Source organism: Accipiter gentilis, chromosome 12, assembly GCF_929443795.1.
Source record: "Accipiter gentilis chromosome 12, bAccGen1.1, whole genome shotgun sequence".
NCBI lineage: Eukaryota > Metazoa > Chordata > Aves > Accipitriformes > Accipitridae > Astur > Astur gentilis.
In genome coordinates this window covers 9,381,935-9,400,175 of record NC_064891.1, presented here as the reverse complement: position 1 = coordinate 9,400,175, position 18,241 = coordinate 9,381,935, and the positions used below count along the sequence as shown (strand labels likewise).

The following is an 18,241-nucleotide window of genomic DNA, read 5'->3' as shown; positions in this document are numbered from 1 at the left end:
GTGAACGCCTGGGAGCGGTGAGCACTCAGGCCAACAAAAGAGCAAAGAGGCAAGCCAGTGAAGATGACTTACTGAAACAGAACTCACCAATGCAAGAAGCATTTTGATTAATGGATTTAATTTTATTTATAAAGGTGTCTGCTGTGTCTCTGAATCAAAGCAGCATGTCTATAAAAGCTGAGGAGTATCCTGGAAGGCATCCTAACTGACATCTTCCTTTCCAGGCATGCAACCTACACCCATCCCTGCAGCACAGTCTTCAGCTGTTTCATTCAGCACACTTCACTCCCACAGGCGACAGCAAGGAAGCATGCAGAACAGCCAGCAGCGGCTGTGCTTCACACAGCAAGGAGAATTTCAACACAAGTAACAGCAGCTGGCTGCAGAGCACTGAGGTCTGCACTGTAGGACTGGTTGTACCTTTTTGTCTTTATGATGATCAGATCAGAACCACAAAGCAAATGTGGTATGAAATCAGCCCAACTGTTCTGCAGGCCAGAGCACAGATGTATAAATAAGAGCGCTCTCTAACTGCAAGCAATGAAGATTTTAATTCACTGTCACTATTTAAAAAGACTGAGAAATGAAAAGAGCCCATAATACCATGTTTATGTCAGCTCAGATCTTAACATTGATTTCTGTACTTACAAACCAGCTCTTGAATTGGTTCACCCTTTTAAAAATTGACAAATACTTATTTCTCGTAGTCATCAACTTTCTGTTCAAGAAATAAATAGAAAATAGGAGCTCTTATAAATAGGTGCTTCCTGTTTAATATCAAAACCGTCCTGAAAACTACACTTACTGTGCAAGGCACAATATGCAAAATTCCTTTACAGCTAATTTTGTAGTTCCCCTCTAGGTAGATTATAATTGTAAACCATAACATTTTAAGTAATCTGCACATGTTAAACCCTCACCACTGCCATACACCTTTTCCCAGAAAAAACAAGAGGAAACAGCATTAGGCTCTCTCTCCAGAACTTCCAACAGCAGAAGGGAAAATGCCTAGTGGAGATGTTTCTTATGCAAGTAAAAAAACAATATAGTGCCATCAATGAAGCTCAAGAACCTGAATAGGACTATAGGACTACTACAACCTCAAACCTGTCCTGAGCCACAAAAGAAAAATTACAACAGAGCTCAACTATTTTTAACAGCATGTGTTGAACTGGCGTACCATAGGTCAAATTAAAACTAAGGGATCATCATCTTACACTTTTCCTAACACATGAGAAATGGCTTTAGATTCAAAATAGTCATCTTGATAACCAAGGATTTCAAGATTTCTGAATTTTGTAGAAAACATTCAAAATTAACTGCCTTGGTTTTAATGAGATACGTTGCTTGTTTTAAAAAGTTCTCTCTCCCTTACCTTCCAAAATGAATTTTCAAAGTGATCTAAGAGATGGTGAGTCAAATTTTCTATTTTACATATATGTATATGTAGGTGTACATATTTTAAATATATATATAAAAACATATTTTTTAAAATCATTTTCTTCTTCTCTCCAAGCCACACTGCAAAGTTGGGAAAAGGTATAAAATGAAAGCTTTTGTCAGGAAAAAAAGGGAATGGGAGAAGATGAAGACATTCCAAAATAAAGTTGAACTGAAGTTTCAGAAACAACATGAAAAGCATTTTCAGGCCACTAGTTTAATAAGAAAAGACTTTTGCAACCTAAACCAAAACAAATGATATAAATATCTCTGAAATTTAACCTATGGGCCCAGACAAAGGTCAATGAAATCGCACAGGAAAGCAGTCAAGTGACAAGTCTCAGTTTCTGGTTTCACTGCAAAGGTTGAAAATGGGATGGAGAAGAGATCTTGCGGGGGGGCGGAGAGGGGAAGGCAAAAGGTTGTCTCTGGAAGAGGAACAGGTGTTCGGCTGAAAAGCTAAAATGGCATAGCTAGCCAAGTAAAAACATTGAGCTCCAAATATACCAATTACTGACATTCTTTCAAATAGAACCTATCAAAAACTAAACTCATTCCAGATGACAATGTTAGCTGGCTTGGCTGAAAGGAGACACAGTTTACACCTGTCAGGAGGGGAAAACACCAAAGAGCCAGCACCTCCGAGGGAAGGCTCAGTGCCCTGTGCACTGCTGCGCTCCCTGGGGCTACAGCTGTACTTCAAGAGCATGAGAATCGTGCAGACAGACAGTACCACATCCCTCCCACCTCCTGCTCAAAATGCCCAGCACATGTTAACACTCAAGTGTGAGGTTTCCCTCTGCAGCAGACACACAGCCAACATTGCTGAGCTTTGTGACAAAAGTGGGAATACATGCTGAAAGGCAATGGATTAAAAAGGCAACAGAATCACATTTGCATGGCTGGTATATATTTTGCATGATCATAAAACTCTAACACCATTTATATAATAAGTTGTTAGATACAAGATATGTTTTCCATTATTATCTTAAACAGTCTATGACCAATTGCTGTGCACCATGACCCATTTAGAAGGCCTAACTTATAATTAAAGTTTCTGCACAGATTTTAAGAACTTTCTGTTCTGTGTAATTAACCAGCCTTGATAAAGTTGTTCTGTGGAAACAATTATTTTGCTCCCAAGCAGACACATGTCCCACAGATCTATACTATCTTGTCAGTTTATTCTCCTAATGGTGGGCTGAGGTTATGAAGATATACAAAGTTACATTTTAATTTGAATATCAGAGTTTCTGTTGTTCAAGATAACCAAACTCTTTCCACTTGGTTGAGCACCCTCAATGAACGCAACCAAACTACTTTCAGGAGTTAAATCTTCCAAAACCTAAATGCCTAAAGAATTTTAGATTATAATACCAGCAGTCACAGAAAGAGAAGTTTGCATGCAATCTATCCCCAATGCATAGGAATTACATATGTAAGTCTTTGTCAGAGTCTGCATTATCTTGTCATAGTTGAGACACAACAAAACGCAATGTCACATTTAACAACCGGAATGGTCTCTGAATACTAGTTCATAATTGACAGTGAACAAAGGCTCTTCTCATAGTCACCCCAAATCAATATACAGGATCTACTGCCAAAATTAAGACTTACCCCCCTTAGCTGTGCATGCTTACATGTAAGTATATTACAGTATGAACCACATTTGTAGGATAGGTTTACAAAGCACATATTAGCTAGTTATGTATGGGGCGCACGTTCTTCAAATGTTTTGTTTGATATTGTATTTATGTGGTCCCCTCATAAATGGTTGTAACACATTAACCTTCACAGCACCCTGTAAAAAAGAAAGAAGAATCATCAACGCTGTTTCACTGAAACATTTAATGACTTGCCTGAGGACACACAGGAAATCTGCGGTGATGCAGGGAATGGCTCCTGGGATCTCAGAAATCCCATCTCAATATTCTGACAACACTGTCATCCATTCTCAGTCATACTTAATATGACTAAATTACTGATGGCAACAAATAGCAGAATCTGACTTTCAGATGAGCTGATTTGTACAATGAGTCAATCCATAACTTTTGTCTCCTTCAGACACTTAGATAGACGGGCTGTATGCCCAGCATGTTATAATAACCCTGAAAAGCTTCTGGCTCAGGCTGCAAACACATTAGCATTAACTTAAATCTGCTGCTTTGTTTACTATACAAGATATCTGCTTCTGCTCTATGCCTAAGTGATACCAATTAAAGAGACCCAAATACAGAGCTTACAGAACAGTTTATGACACGAGACTAAAGCTACCCACTAATACAAAATTCAGTAAACTTTAGCTGGTATTTATTCCTCCAAAGCATAATGGTCTGACAGTCACCTTTTTCTTTTCCAGTCATGGACTTGTCATAATTTACATTCAAAACCTTCACAAAAAAGTGGTTCCAAAAGCATTAGAAACTGGGTGCACTCCTGCTGCTTCTGAAATGGATTAATGTGTCTCCAGTCTTGCATCCATTTAACTACAGATTACAGCGAAGCCACCCTTGATTTAAGGTACTGGAGAGCAAGACATGAAAAACACCAAAAATTCTGCTCTTTCAGCTGTTTAAACCCATTACAGAGTCCACATGGTCATAGAGGTACCAGAGTAAATCACTCTGTGGGAGAGGACATCATTCCGTAACAAGAAACTTTTCTTATTTCTTTAGAGTTACAAATGTAGCAGGCCTAGGAGGGGTCTAATGACACTCCAAATACCCAAGCAACATTGGAAGTGATAATTTATTGACCATATCAGTGTAGCTTAATGCACAGACTGAAAAGACAATTCAAGGATTGCATCCAGACCCCTGAATTACCCACAGCTTTCTAGGGTAAGCAGATAGCTGCAAGCCAATGAAGTAGTCTGACAAAACCATAAGCAAGATTTATGATAAAACCATACTTTGCTTGTACTGGTTTTTAGTGAAATAAGAGAAAGGTAAGATTTATTTATCTTTTTATTTTTAAATGCTTAGAAACAAGTTCAAGAATCACTACCAAGACACCCTGCTGGAATCCAGAATCCCCAATTACCCAGATGGGCAGCTAGGGAGCCGATCCAAAAATCTATCCAGGTCGGTGGAATGCTTTTTATCAACCATAGCAGCCCTCAGATCAAGCCCTAGAATACCAGTGCTGACCTGACTAGTACTGGTTTATTCTTTAAACTCAAGTGATAATTACCATCAAGTGCCAACCCTTGCATGGCTCTGCACTTTTGAAAGCACATAGATGTGGAAATAAGAACGATATACAACGCAAAAATGAAGTAGCATAGAACATAAAATGGCAAAAGAGCTTATTAAAATGTGTTTTCTTGCTTTTCTATACTTGACCAACTCTTCAGCTTTGTGCTACCAAAAAAAAGCAGAGGTTTCTGAGCAAGAAGTGCAACATAGACTCAAGAACGCGTTTTCCAGCAGCTACAACATGCTACTTTGTTTCCAGTAACACCTCCGCAAAGATCAAGCCCATTTTGCAGAAAAATGAGACAAGCAAACAGCAGCAGGAGTATTTCACAGACACGACCCCATATGAAGTCACTCATGGCAGCTTATGCATGTTCTTAGAATGTGTTTTCCCTCTTCAACACTCTATGACAGAAAAACAAGAGTAAAATAACCGAGACGAAATTAGGAACGATGAATTTACATCACTGGTAATTCCTTTCTTCCCCGCCCCCTACAAAAAGATAGGAAACTAGAAGCAAAAGCAAAGGTTAAAACAATCTGTATTGGGAACAGCTGACACGCCCAAGGGCCTTATTCAATGCTCCATCCTGAGCTTCTGCACAGTCAGAATCTGTACACTGCTGCCAATGAAGCCCTAAGCCTGTAAATCGTTCAGTTAAGCACCTCACATGAACAACCTCTACATTCAGTCATTTAATATCAGAAACGCTAGCTAGTGTTGCTTGATCATATTATGAGGGAAATTAAATACGAAGCAAGGGACTTAACATGCTTGTCTACTATTCAGGCTCCTCGAGGAGAAAGAAAGGAAAGGAAGAAAACCTCAGGAACTGAGGACATTTTGCTTCCCCTGAGCCCTTGTTCATTTAAGAGGAAGAATCAGAACTCCTGACAATCTCCTCTAGCAACCGCCTCCCACCACACTAACGGTAAAATTATTTTGGACAACTCTTTACAGTGGATACAGGAATTATTGACAAATCTCACTCTGCGTCTTCCCAATCAGCACAATGATCATTCCCACCCAAGGACTGCAGAAATGCAGTTTGGCACAGCTGAAGCAAGCCCCCCTTCCATGCAGTTCTTCCAGAGATGCTGCAAGAGCACCTGCATCTACCATCCTTAGACTGCTCCGAGATGTCACAGAAAAACCTCTGCATCTAGCAGTTCAAACGGGGGCTTACTATTCGATGCCCCCGTCTGCCTGACATATTACTTTGCCAAAAGGCAGACTTCCTGTTTCTGCTGAAAGAGTTCCGATTATCACTCCCTGCTATTTATTTTAGTGGTTTCTTACATAGTACAAGTTCTGGGGTTGCCAACAACAACTACCAATGGGAGGGAAAAAACAAACAAACAAACAAACCACCAACTAAAAAAACCAACCTGAAAACCCCACACCACCCAAGCCACTGCCAAAAAACACAATACCCTTACAACTGCTCTAGACGGAAAGAGACCCCAGCTAACTTACGCGCTGGTGCATTTCCTTTCTCAGCGCCGCATTCTGGAAAGCCTCCCTTCCCAAAACCGGTGATCCCAGGCTGGCTGCCGCAAGCCGCGGGCGCAGGCAAACCTCCTCCCGCTGCTCCTCGCAAGTGACAGCGCCGAGCAGGGAAGCCCTCCCTCTTCCCCTCTTTCCCTCCCCTTCCCTCCCACCCGCTCCGGGTATGTCAAAGCCACCTCACGCCAAATCTGAAACGCCAGCACGTCGGACGGCGGGGAGCCCGCTCCTGCCCCCGCCCGGTGGGGACGGCCGGGCCCCGACAGACTCGACCCCGCGACGCGGACACTCGCTGCGAACCGGCGGCGGCCGGGCGCAACCGGGCTCCTGCGGGGCGGAGGCCCCGCTCCCGTCCCGCCGTGACCGTTCCCCACCCGCGCTCTGACACCAGCGGAAGCGGCCCCGGTCCCGCGCCGCTCCCCCCGGCCCCCCGCTTTAAACCGTGCCCTCAGCGGGGCGCTGGGGCAGAGCTGCTGCCCCGGGGCGAGGCGAACACGCGTGGGGCTCGGGGGCTTCTCGACGCACCGGTGCGGGTCCCGGTCCCGGCTGGCAGGGGCCCCCTGTTCCCCTTTGCCAAGCGCGGCTGTTGGAGTGCTAGCTCTTAATGGCAGAGGAGAGAGAAACCGTACCGATGCAGAAAAAAAACAGCATCCAACAGATTGTAAGCGCCACAGACAGATAGGGCTGCTTTTTATTCCCCCGCCTCCCTCTTCCCCCTCCTTCAACTGGGTAGGGGGTACGACCTGGGCTTCAGAAAACATCAGTTGAGAGAGGGGCTGGCAAGTTACAAAAACACTAGCAACCATAGCAGTGACAGAGTTGGGGGGGGGGGGGGATGGGACGGGACAGGGGGACACGACACACCAGGAAGAAGAGGGAAACTGAGGGAAACAGCTGCTTCCAAAGTTTTGGTGAGCTAGCTAGGAGGCCAGCTGACAAACAGTGGTAGTTTTGTAAAAAGACATCTCAGTTTGCTTCACTGCTGCATTATAATACACCTCCATGACTACAGCTCTGCTAAACTAATGATGCTTAAGGTGCAAAGCTAAGGTAAGAAAGTAAGTCTAAGCCAGCACTTAAAAGTAGCACCCGAAGGCAAAACCCTAGGAAAGGGAAGGCTGGGAGAACTAGGGACAGAAGGAAAGGCACATCATGGGATAGGGCTGGCAGAAAGCAAACAGCATGTCACTGCCAGCAGTGAAACACAAGACAATAGAGACCCTGCTTCAACAGCTCCACATCACATTTCTGCCCATGATTATTGAAATGGTCTGAAGAGCAGTCTTCAGCTGCACTGACTGTGAAAAGCACAGAACACAGTGATACTCAGGTAAGACCATACGGGGGGCTCATTTGGATTCTGTAAAGGTAACTATCACAAAATTACAAGGGAGCTTAATCTTATAAAGTATCAAGAAGGTCACTCGATACAAATGTCTTGTTAAAGTGCATTTTTATTTTTTCCCCCTCCATGCCTTGTTGCCTATTACTGTGGGGTTTTCCCCCCCAATGAACTTTAAGAACTTTAAGGAACTAGTTTAATACAGGAAAGCAGAGGTTAATTTGATCACAAAGATTTAGGTCAATTTCAGTTCAAGACCTAACCAGGTCTCATTTAAGTAAATGGCTGGTCTTCCTACCAGTTTAACAGAGGGCCACATTCTCATAACCACACACAGAGTAACCAAGAGGATTTTTCAAGTAAATTTGCTTCTCTACTCGATCCTTCATATTACAAGCACAGATGCAAGTCTCCTTTTTGAGCACAAAATAAATTGGCAGAACATTGCGCTGCAGACAAGAACAGAGCAGGTCACTGAAGTAACAGTCACTGTGAAACAGAAGAAAATATTCTATGTCAGCAATGGTAAGATTTATTTTCTAAAGGGGTTTCAGAAAATACCATCATTCACATTGTGGTTCAAAGATGACAGGCAATACCTCATTCTTCTTCTAATATATCATCACATCAGCATAGAATGGACAAAGTTTGCTGCTCTTAAATTTTTAGGGCTTCCTCAGTACAATAATAAGATCTAACAGTGAGGGGTACTAGGTGTTTTCCCTAGCAGTTTTCCTGTGCCGTTTTCTAAGAAAAAAGTTCTATATTAAGAGTACAAAAGTCTTGTAGTGTAAGCACATGGATCTTGAAGACTGAACTGTTTCAGCCACATAAGGTTTGATAATTTTATTAAGAAAATAATAACCCACACATTAAGAAGTAACAGAAGTCAGGCTTTAACATGCTATTTAAATCAGCAGATTGGAGCAAGGGTTAAGGAGAACAGGAAGTACGAAGAAATGCAAAAATAGAAACTATTCTGTGATGCTATATACACTAGCTCTGGTCAGTGCTATCTGGAACTGATTCTGAGAAAGCTTTAACAGTTCTCAGCAATCCTCCCATTAAAACTGTAAATGAGGTTAAGATAGTTATACTAGAATATTTTTTAACAGACCTCTTTCTGCACTTTCCCCCCCTCTAAATTGTGTTATGCTTCCACACCACTGACATAACATTACTATAGTGACCTACAGCTTCATTCTGAGACCAAAGGAAGCAGCAGTATTTTCAGTGCAGCCTGATGAGGCAAGGTATTTTGAGTCCTGCAGCACACAACATGCACCAAGTATAATACAAAGGAAACCAGGAATAAAGCAAGCTAGGAAATTGCTGCATTGAAATATGTGGCATGAAACATTCATTTGTTTTTCCCTATTCCTCCTTCTCTCATTTTCCAGATACATCTAAGTTGGTTCATTCATAGCAAATGAAATCGATAATGCTTTTATCTCCAAGCTCATGAGAGTTGAGCACAATGCTGCACCCCTTTCAAATCTAACCATTTCTGGAATTAAACAGGAAGAAATCCCAAGTATAAAAGAAATGCTGGAGCAGGTCCAGCATAGCCATATAGGTTTGGTTTGGGGTTTTTTTTGTTTGCTTTGTCTTTTAAGAGGTAAATACATACACATACACAGGGGCTCTGAAAAGGACAGGGAAATCAACAATATTTCAATGCCTCTTAGTGGATTGCATTGGGTGTCAAAGAGCCAAAGTAGAAGTGTCCTCTCTCTTGGGCAGGGGAGCAAACCATTTCACTAATTAAAGATGTTCTTCCACACTTCATTTTCTGACACTTGAGCAGTCCAGTCTCCCTCAGTCACAGTTGCCTTGCCATGGGCAGAACAGAACATGCCATTGGGCTCAAGCCGGAGGCCGTGCTTTTGAGGCTGATGATTTGTGACTCAGCTCAGTAACAAGTTAAAACCAACCAACCCACCCAACAGGTTTCTATCCAAAGATGCATTTCAAGGAGGACACTCATACCCAGAAAACTTTAGAAAGTCTTTTCCACCATGGAGTTAAAGTCTTTCTAGATTACAACATAACTTTAGAAAAAGAAGTGGCCAAAACAACCTGTCAGCAGCCAGCAGAACAAGGAGCAGTTTTTTCCTGCTAAAGAATACTTTGAGGGTTTCACCATAAAATAAGGAGTTTTCTTTTGCATAGCAACAGACTACTAAAGCAAAACAAAATATTTCTCTCCAGCATTAAGCCCTTCAGAAATAAGGTAACAAAGGCCAACTCTGAGAAAAGCCCTTCATGTGCTATCACATAAACCACTAAACAAAGAACAATTTTCACCTTCCTGGCAGAGCAAGCCACAGACCACGAGCAGCACTTGCCAAACACACATTAGCCCATGTCTACATAACAGCTTTGAAGTACAGCAGATCAGAGCCTTGGCTATTTCAAAAGTGAGTCCGTTAATTTGGGTTTGTTTTAACTTCATTCTTCACAACGGTTACTTCATTAATATAACGGCAACAGCTCAGAAATCCCTCTCAAAAGGAAGTGCTGCTGAAGTGATTAATCAGAAGCAGATCTGTATTCTTCCCAGGGGAGTCTCCACCTGTAGAAAGATCAAGATGACAACTACCCACCCATTTGGGTCCTGGCCCAGTCAAAAAAAATTATTTATTTCCTTCTGCCAGTTCTGTCCCTACCTTACCTATCCATCACTAACCCCAAACCAACTCCCACAGAGTCACTTTCATCAGGTAATGGGAAAAGCAAAGAGGAAGCATGGCATTTACGTCCTTGACTTCCTCTTCCAAAACCTGGTGGTTTTGAAAGGAGGAGAATCAGGAAACATAATATGGCCAAATTAACAAGCAAAGGATGCTCACTTTTTGGTTGAAAGGTTAACTTGAAAGAATTGTTCTATACTCTTTCTGGTTTTCCTCACTGTTGTTTGCCTTCCCTTTCCTCCCCCTCAAAGCCCTACTGGTAATGGAATCTAACTTCATTTATAGTGTAGGCAAAAGGAAGTTCTCTGGTACTTCTTAATTTCCAGCATTATGTCTTGCTAATTGAATCTCTCTGCATCTCTGTTTAGTGTTTGGGACATAATTGAAAGAGGTGGTTCCCTACAGTTCAGCCACCAGCATGAGCCAACCTAAAGATTTCCAAAGCTCATGACAGGAATGAGCAGCTTAAACCTAACAATTCCCTGGGGAGCCAGAATCAGAGCAGGTAGCTTCCATCAACACACCCAGAGATGACTACACTGTAACCCTTACAGACACACAGATCCACACAGACTGGATCTACTCTACAATACCCAGCAAAACTTAGATTCTGGGTTTTTTTCCAAGAAAAGCTATAGTCTGATATCATATCAATTCATCTTACAGACTGCAGAAATCAGAGCTACAGTGCTCTCTCTGAGATAACAGAATTTGCTATAGAGTACAAAGTTAGAAAAAAAAATATCACATTTCTGCTAATTGAGTATAACTTTGCTTAAGGCTTTTGCCTGCCCCAAAGGGCTGCTTGCTGTCTTTTGGGATTAAAGCCACTGCAGAAGCCTTTGGAGTGTACCAAGTGCAACTTTGCCCTTGCACATAGACCATAGCAAAACCAAACTGTCAAAATTTATTGAGAATACATTTTCCACTGCACCTAGAGGATAGTTGGGAGAAAGTGTTTTGAGGAAAATGAGCAGATCCTGAAGCCATGGAGTAAGATGGTGACAGGAGGTCATGTGAGCAGGGGGGCAGATTTTATAGCATCTTCTATTTCCACTTGAGGGTGGGAGAGTTCTCAATATTGAGATACACCCCATCAGCCTACAAATTTATATGTACTTTTAAACACAAGCTTCTTGTTAAACAGCAACAATTAAAAAAAACTCCTCAGCACATTATATATTTTAATGGAACCATCCTTGACATGCGATATGAAGGCAAATTAGTTTCCTGTCAGCCTGACTCAGTCTAATGGACTTTGAAGCTGCAGTTTTTCCACTCCTCTTAATGACTTGTTGCAATGGAGATGAGTGCTCTGTGTACAGCAATGCCATCTTCTGGCACAGTTCCTGTGAGAAAGAGAACTTGCTGAATACCACTAAAAGAAAGCTCCTGTTTTGGGAAAACAGAAACTCAGACTCCACAATAAATCTCTGATTTTTCCCTCTCCATTGCACATACTGTTGGGCTCTAATTGTTCAAGCAGTGAGAATGCACACAGTGTGCTGTACGAGCAAACTTGCTCAAGTATCTCTTAAAGGCACACCAAGTACATCACCAAGAGTGAAGACTTACACAAACTCAAAGGTAAAACACTGCAGTTGAAGACATGGATGTGTCCAAAGCTCATCAATGCAGGAACCTGGCAGGAAGGGCAAGTAGTCAAACAGAGCCAACCTTGCATATCCCTGGGAAAATGCTTTTTTTAATCAACAAACATTTCACACATCTGATTTATTTTACTTTTGTATTCCCAGCCAGAAAAATCTATATTAAGCAACAGCAAAGATTGAAAACACATGCTATTTACATTAAGGAAGTAAACAAGACTAGCAATTCATAACTTCCTCACAATTCTGACTTTCTCCTGAACTATCTCTATTTGTCATTTGTAAGTATAGTAGGGCAGGCTTAAGATAAAGATTTCCCACTAAAACTAATACCTATGCTTTTTTTTTCCCCAAAAAAATTTACAAGGTTCATGCTACAATATGTATTGAGAGTACAGATTTCAAAGACTGAACAAGAAAGTAAATTTTTAAATAGTTCTACTCTGAAATAATACTTGAGGAGAAACAGCATTGTGGAGTTCTAATTTACTGTGTCATTTGATATCAAAAGACCACCCTGGGAATCAGATGTGCTGCAGAGATGGTCACCTTGCAACCTTGGCCAAAACAGCCCATGCCTTGCTTCTTCTCAGATACCACTACCACCAGTAAGACAAAAACCAGCAGGCAAATTAGTCAATTCCTTTCTCTGACATTTGCATTCTGCAACTCATCCAGAGAAATCAAAAACACCCAAACTTTGCACCACCCATAAAAAGTTTCATTTGCTCTCCACCAGTGAAAAACTATTTGAGGAGATGTTTTATGAATGAAATCAGCCACTCTGATCCTCATATATTTGTTCATTCAGGAAGTATCACTTCCACATGGTTATTTTATAAAAGAAAAATCATATTTTAAGTGTGCTTTCACATTTGAGAAAAATACTTTGGGCTGTAATTTGTAAAAGTGTTGGACAAAGCTGAGAGCATTCTGCTTTCATGTCCAATTTCTTTGATGATTTCCGTTGTCTTGCCTCTGCTTCTTTCCCACCATCTCAGTTTTGTTTTCCTCTTTTTTTCTCCCCCCTGTGTTTCTTTCAATTCCCATAAAAACAAGCCTTCCCCAACTTTCCTGTACAAAAGTTATCTTCTCTTGCTTTTGCTACGGCCCTAAGTTAAATGCAGTTTTTACAGATGGCTCCCTCTGTAAAAAGTGTGGCCTTCATCAATGCTTATAAGTAACCTCTTAACACACACGGATGTGCAAGAAGACAGAAAACATTTATTTTAGAAGAAAGTTTACCAGTTACTTTTTATTTTAAAGAAGAATTTCATAGGTTTTGGACTTGTATAAGAAATGTGACAAATACCACCAAAACAGTTCTCAAAGCACTTCAAGTCCTAGATTTCCATCTTATATTGGTGAACAAATTAACAGGCTGTCCCATCAGAGGTCTCATTTTGGACATCAATGATAATCAGATGCCTTCTACATTGCAAAGTCCCCATCCTCCTTATGGCAGTGCCAGGATGAGAAAAGATACCCATGAGAGACTTTGGATGCTTCTACAGAGCATAGCAAAAATAGTCACCTGCCTGACCATGATGCCAGCATGGCAAGAGGTGCTACTTTCCAAATAGGAGTAGATTCTTTCGGCAAAATGTAAGCATGCTGACATCTAAATCCCTAATCTTTCAATTTGGACTCCCTATACTGATGCTCACAAAATTCAGGTTTGTTTTAATATCAGTTGGAAAGAACAACCATTTTGACAAACCAGGCTGTCTGAATACATCGCATCTTGGCCTGGCATGACTCATAAGGCTGTGCCCCAACAGAAAGCACCTCTCAATCTACACTGCTAAAGCATTAAAAGGAAACGAGAGGAAGAAATACAGAGTTTTGCAGCCACCAGAATTGCTTTAGGAGCTGGCCTAATTATTTGAATTACATTCAAGTTGCATGACTTCATCCCTCAAGTCTTAAGAGAATCCGTACAAAAAAAATGCTGTCTGAAATGACTTCTTAGGTGTCTAACAGAAAACTCCCAAGTAAACTGTTTCCCACAGTAAGTGTCTAGTGACTCTTGTTCCCGTAGATTCCCATTAGACTAAGGTCAAGAGTTACAGATATGCTCCATTCTCTCAGCAATTCTTACTAGTTGATAATAATTCCCTTTCAGAGATTTTATATTTAATCTTACACAATATTGAATATTTCAAGATAAATATGCTTTGATCAGATTCTTTGCTCATATTCTGAAAGAGTGGAAGTATGTATGGAGGCATGGCCAATGGTTCAAGTGCATTTTTTCAAAAACTGTTTAGATTTATCTGATAAACCATTTAAGAGCCAGCCTATAAAAAACAGCCAGCCAGGCACTTCCAAGAAAACAAGCTTATTACTAGAAGTATCTTCAGTGAAATAAACTTTATCCTCTGGACACATTTACATAACAACCACTAGCACAGTCCTAACACATGTGGTAAATAGAATAGACAACCACAGTCACTCAAAACATGAATCTGAAGAGCTGACACAATCAGGTTTGGGTTTAAGGCCCATTCAGCCAAACATTTGTTTGTTTCTTCCTCTGTGGGGGAGATCAGTCATTCAAAATAATATTGCTTGGAACTTTCCACCCCAATTCTCAATCACTCGAATTTTTTTTAAGAGTAGTTGAACATTCAATTTTTGTAATCATCAAGCGATACAGCAAATAACACAGTACATCCAGCAAATACAAAAAAGCTGTAGAATAAGCAATGCTCCAGCAGAGCAACTGATATGAAAACTGTGCTATACTTTTTGGAAGCTGCATATTTAGTTTTCCCTTATTTTTATTATAAAACTATAAGTTACTAGTTTAAAACTACTCCTGTATCTCAGTTATTTAGGCATTAATGCATACAGTACCTGGACAAAAAGCTAAATTTTTTAAATCTTACACTTCCATCTCACAAGTGACACATGGAAATTAACCACACTTCCACTACAACTGTGCTTACAAACAGCTTATAATACACCAGAGCAAGTTCCAGAGGCAAGAAGGATACAAACTGGCATGCTTGGGAAACAGCACAGCCAAGATGCAGATGTTTGAAAGAAAAAGCTACATTCTTACCTCAGCTAGAGCAATTTTTCCCAGCATGAGAAAACAGCAGGCTACCTGACAAGTTTTTGCAGAGGTGCAAAATCAAAATCTGGTCTCTGATAGCTGTAAATTCAGCCTCTCATAAGGTTAAAAAAGAAACAACAATGAAGAACTGCCAACAATTTCAAGATCTCATTATCTGAGCTGTCTTCTCATACAGGTTTAATAGGTTCAACCTTTGCTGGCTCTGGCAAAGCTACAGTAAATGAAGACTTCTCTTCCCATAGGTATACCCAATATACGAAAAAGCTTCAGAAATACAAACCAAATCAAATTGAAAAGCGCTTAGGGCCAAATGTAATAATTCTGCAGATTGGTAGCTGAACACAGTGGGTTTCTTACTACTGAGTTATCTCTTCAGGAGACCATCCAACCACATGAACAAGGTCATCTTACACATGTGCCTAGAGGGTTCTTCATGCAACACAGTTGTTTAACTATAGTCCTTCTTTTGCAAGGGCAGTTAAAAACCTGAGGAAAGCACAGAAGACAGTCTATGATACACAAACCCATTTACACCCAGGACATCTGAAATATGTACACTGTTCAAATATTTGGCTAGTTGAGTTATACAACTTTCCTTCTAAAGTTCATGCATCTGGGTAAACACAACCATTTCCCATGTCTACTGGTGTCCAAATTCCTCATGAGTTACCCCCATAATATAAATTTGGAATCAGAAGTGAAGTATTTGTCTTGTCAAATCACGTGCACCAGTAACCACTTTTCAATAGTATTTTTGTCTGGCAACACAGTCCAATAGTGGGTTCTGGTAGCAACACCAAGCATTTGCTGGGGTTTTTTTCCCAACTTCCCCCCCTCCCCGTGTTCAAAGTAAAACTAATTGGTCTTTCATCAGTGCAGTTTTAAAATGAAATGAACCAAAACAACACAACTCTGTGGAGCTTGCATTTGGGGTAGCAGATGACACACTTGCTGCTCTCCACCACATTTCAGAGCTGGCGTTGACACCTAGCTCACTGTTCTCTTTGGAGCAGCAGCTTGATGCCAGCTGAACAGATCAGTTGTTAGGTAAAACACGATTATGGAATGTTCCTTCTTCAAGGAGGCAAGACATGAGTTTTCATCAGGCAAGGAATCATAACTGATGACACCTCATCTCAAAAAATTGAAACAGACAAAATACCTTTAAGTTGACATAGATGCCCATCTGCCCTATAAAAAGTTAAATTTTTCGTATCTTCTGTTGTGGGCAATACAGACAGATAAAAAGCTCAACACATTCAACCTACCTAAACCAAGACAAAAATTAACCTCACCTGCTATCAGCAACATTTCATTTAGGCTTCAAAAAAAGGGAGAGAAGATTGCCATCTTTCCCAATTCCTTCTTTCCAACTGCTCTGGTCAGCAGTATAAAATTTTCACATCAGTTTTACAGCCTCACAGTGAAAGGGAAAAAGTCTTCAGTCTAATGACTGGTTTAATATAGGTAATGTACATCTAGATGCAAGACTGCTTTCACTTTTGGCAGAAGGTAATCCTCAAAGACATTTAGTTACCATCAAGGGCTACATTATATCCCCAGTTAGATTTCTACAGGTTTTCCATTTACAGGGGTTATATAAAACTGACTCAAAATGCCCAATGCAAATCATTATTCAGTACTTACACATTAGAAGAGAATTTCTCCAAATGCATACTGATATCTATATGCATATTTATGTTCTTCTAAATTTGATAGTTAAATTGCATAAAAATTACTTTAATTTTCCATGAAGAGAGCTTCAAGTGAAATATATAGTAATTAAAGATAATTAAAAATGCAATAGAAACATCACCTTTCATAGTTATCCCATGGCTTCCACTGAATTTTAAGCATAAACAAGTCAATGGCTCAGCTATCATAATCTATGTTACCATGGTAAGTGTTCTGCCATATATAATTCCATCTTCCTACAAACAGACCAAAAATACATATGTGTGTCACCTCTAAATGAGAAAATTTAATTTTTCATTCCTCTAAGTGCACTTTTGAAAACACATTTATCTTTATAATTGCATTTAGGTCAGGATTATTTTGACAGCTACAGTCATTATGACAACTAAAGATATTAAGAGTTTAAAACAAAGATTGAAGAAATCACCCATTTACAGTAAGAAATTTTTATTGTGTTTGATTTCACATTACTTGAATACTTAACTTTTCCTGCTCTAATATTTTCACCTTTCTACAATATGGGAAAAAAGGTCTCTTCAGAACAAACCCTGAGCCAGTATTTTCCCATTTTTCTCTTCCACGGAAGTATATCATTGTGTGCTACTCTAGCCACTTCAGTGGAAAACTAAACCTAGAGGGTTCGCTGCAATTTCTTCATTAAATATAAAGTCTTTGGTACATATTCTTCCTACTAGATCCTTAAAAAAATATATATCACCAAAGCAAAAAGAACAGACATCAAATAAATCTGCCTTTATCTTTCAACAAAAAGCGTTACACTCTTTTAATTAAGACTTGATATCGCCTTTTTTACAACAATGTATATTCTACAGCTGAGCTGTTGTTTTAAGTAGCCAGCTTCAAAACATTTATTGTTACAAAATAATTTCTTTTGGGGAATTTAGTTTAGCAAAGAGACTACGTATTCTGCAACAATGAGCCACTCCATGCACTTAAAAATTAATTCTTCAGGGTGTACATACAAGCCTTAGAAATTCCATTTGAAATCCAGCTTAATTAAAATACAAGATAAAATTAGTTTAGATATACTATTATCTCTCCAACCTCTTACAAGAGGCGTTTTGCAACATAAGCTTACATCACTTATTCTAAATAATCATTGGCAGTGTACTACACAAGTAGAACTTAACTAAAAAGGATTAATAACATGTTCTTTATGCAGCCCTGAAATTTGCTGCCCTTAAGTGAATGCTGATTTTGTGACTTTTTCAGAAGCAACACAGCCTAGTAAGGAATTTTAAGCTGTAGCTGAAACTAAGGTGACCAACTTTCTCAATTTCTTGTTAAATAGCAGCAGGAATGGATAGGTAATTGTTTTACTTTCTGGGGTTTGTTTGTCATAGCAATAGTATTATAGGAAGCTGGAGAGCTGACCTGGAGCTTGTTTTTACAGTACATGACATTTCTAGTATTTCAAATTGATAGATCATAATTAGCATCAGTCACCAGGAATTTCTATTATTAATCTCAAAAAAAAACTGTTGCTCAATTTTCTACAACTGAATCTCTACACTAACTCTGCAAATCCTCAATGAAAATTAAAAAAAAAAAGTAAAAAAAAAATCAGATGCAATACACCCATACTTTCACGGAAAACTGTTATGGGGAAGAGATGCGTAGGCTGTATTATTGCTAGAAGTTGGTGATGCACCAG

At 40.0% G+C, this 18,241-nt stretch overlaps 1 protein-coding gene across 2 annotated transcripts in view; it reads right to left on the bottom strand.

The window, feature by feature from the left end:
• Positions 1–18,241, bottom strand: part of ANK2 (ankyrin 2) — a 379,623-nt gene that overhangs the window by 344,654 nt on the left and 16,728 nt on the right. Inside the window, exon 1 of one of the 2 annotated variants that reach the window (XM_049814670.1) lies at positions 6,115–6,225. The exons of the other annotated variant lie outside the window; for it this stretch is intronic. The gene's annotated coding sequence lies outside the window, so the exon portion shown is untranslated. Of the gene's footprint in view, positions 1–6,114; positions 6,226–18,241 lie in introns of those variants that run through there. 2 annotated transcript variants of the gene reach the window in all.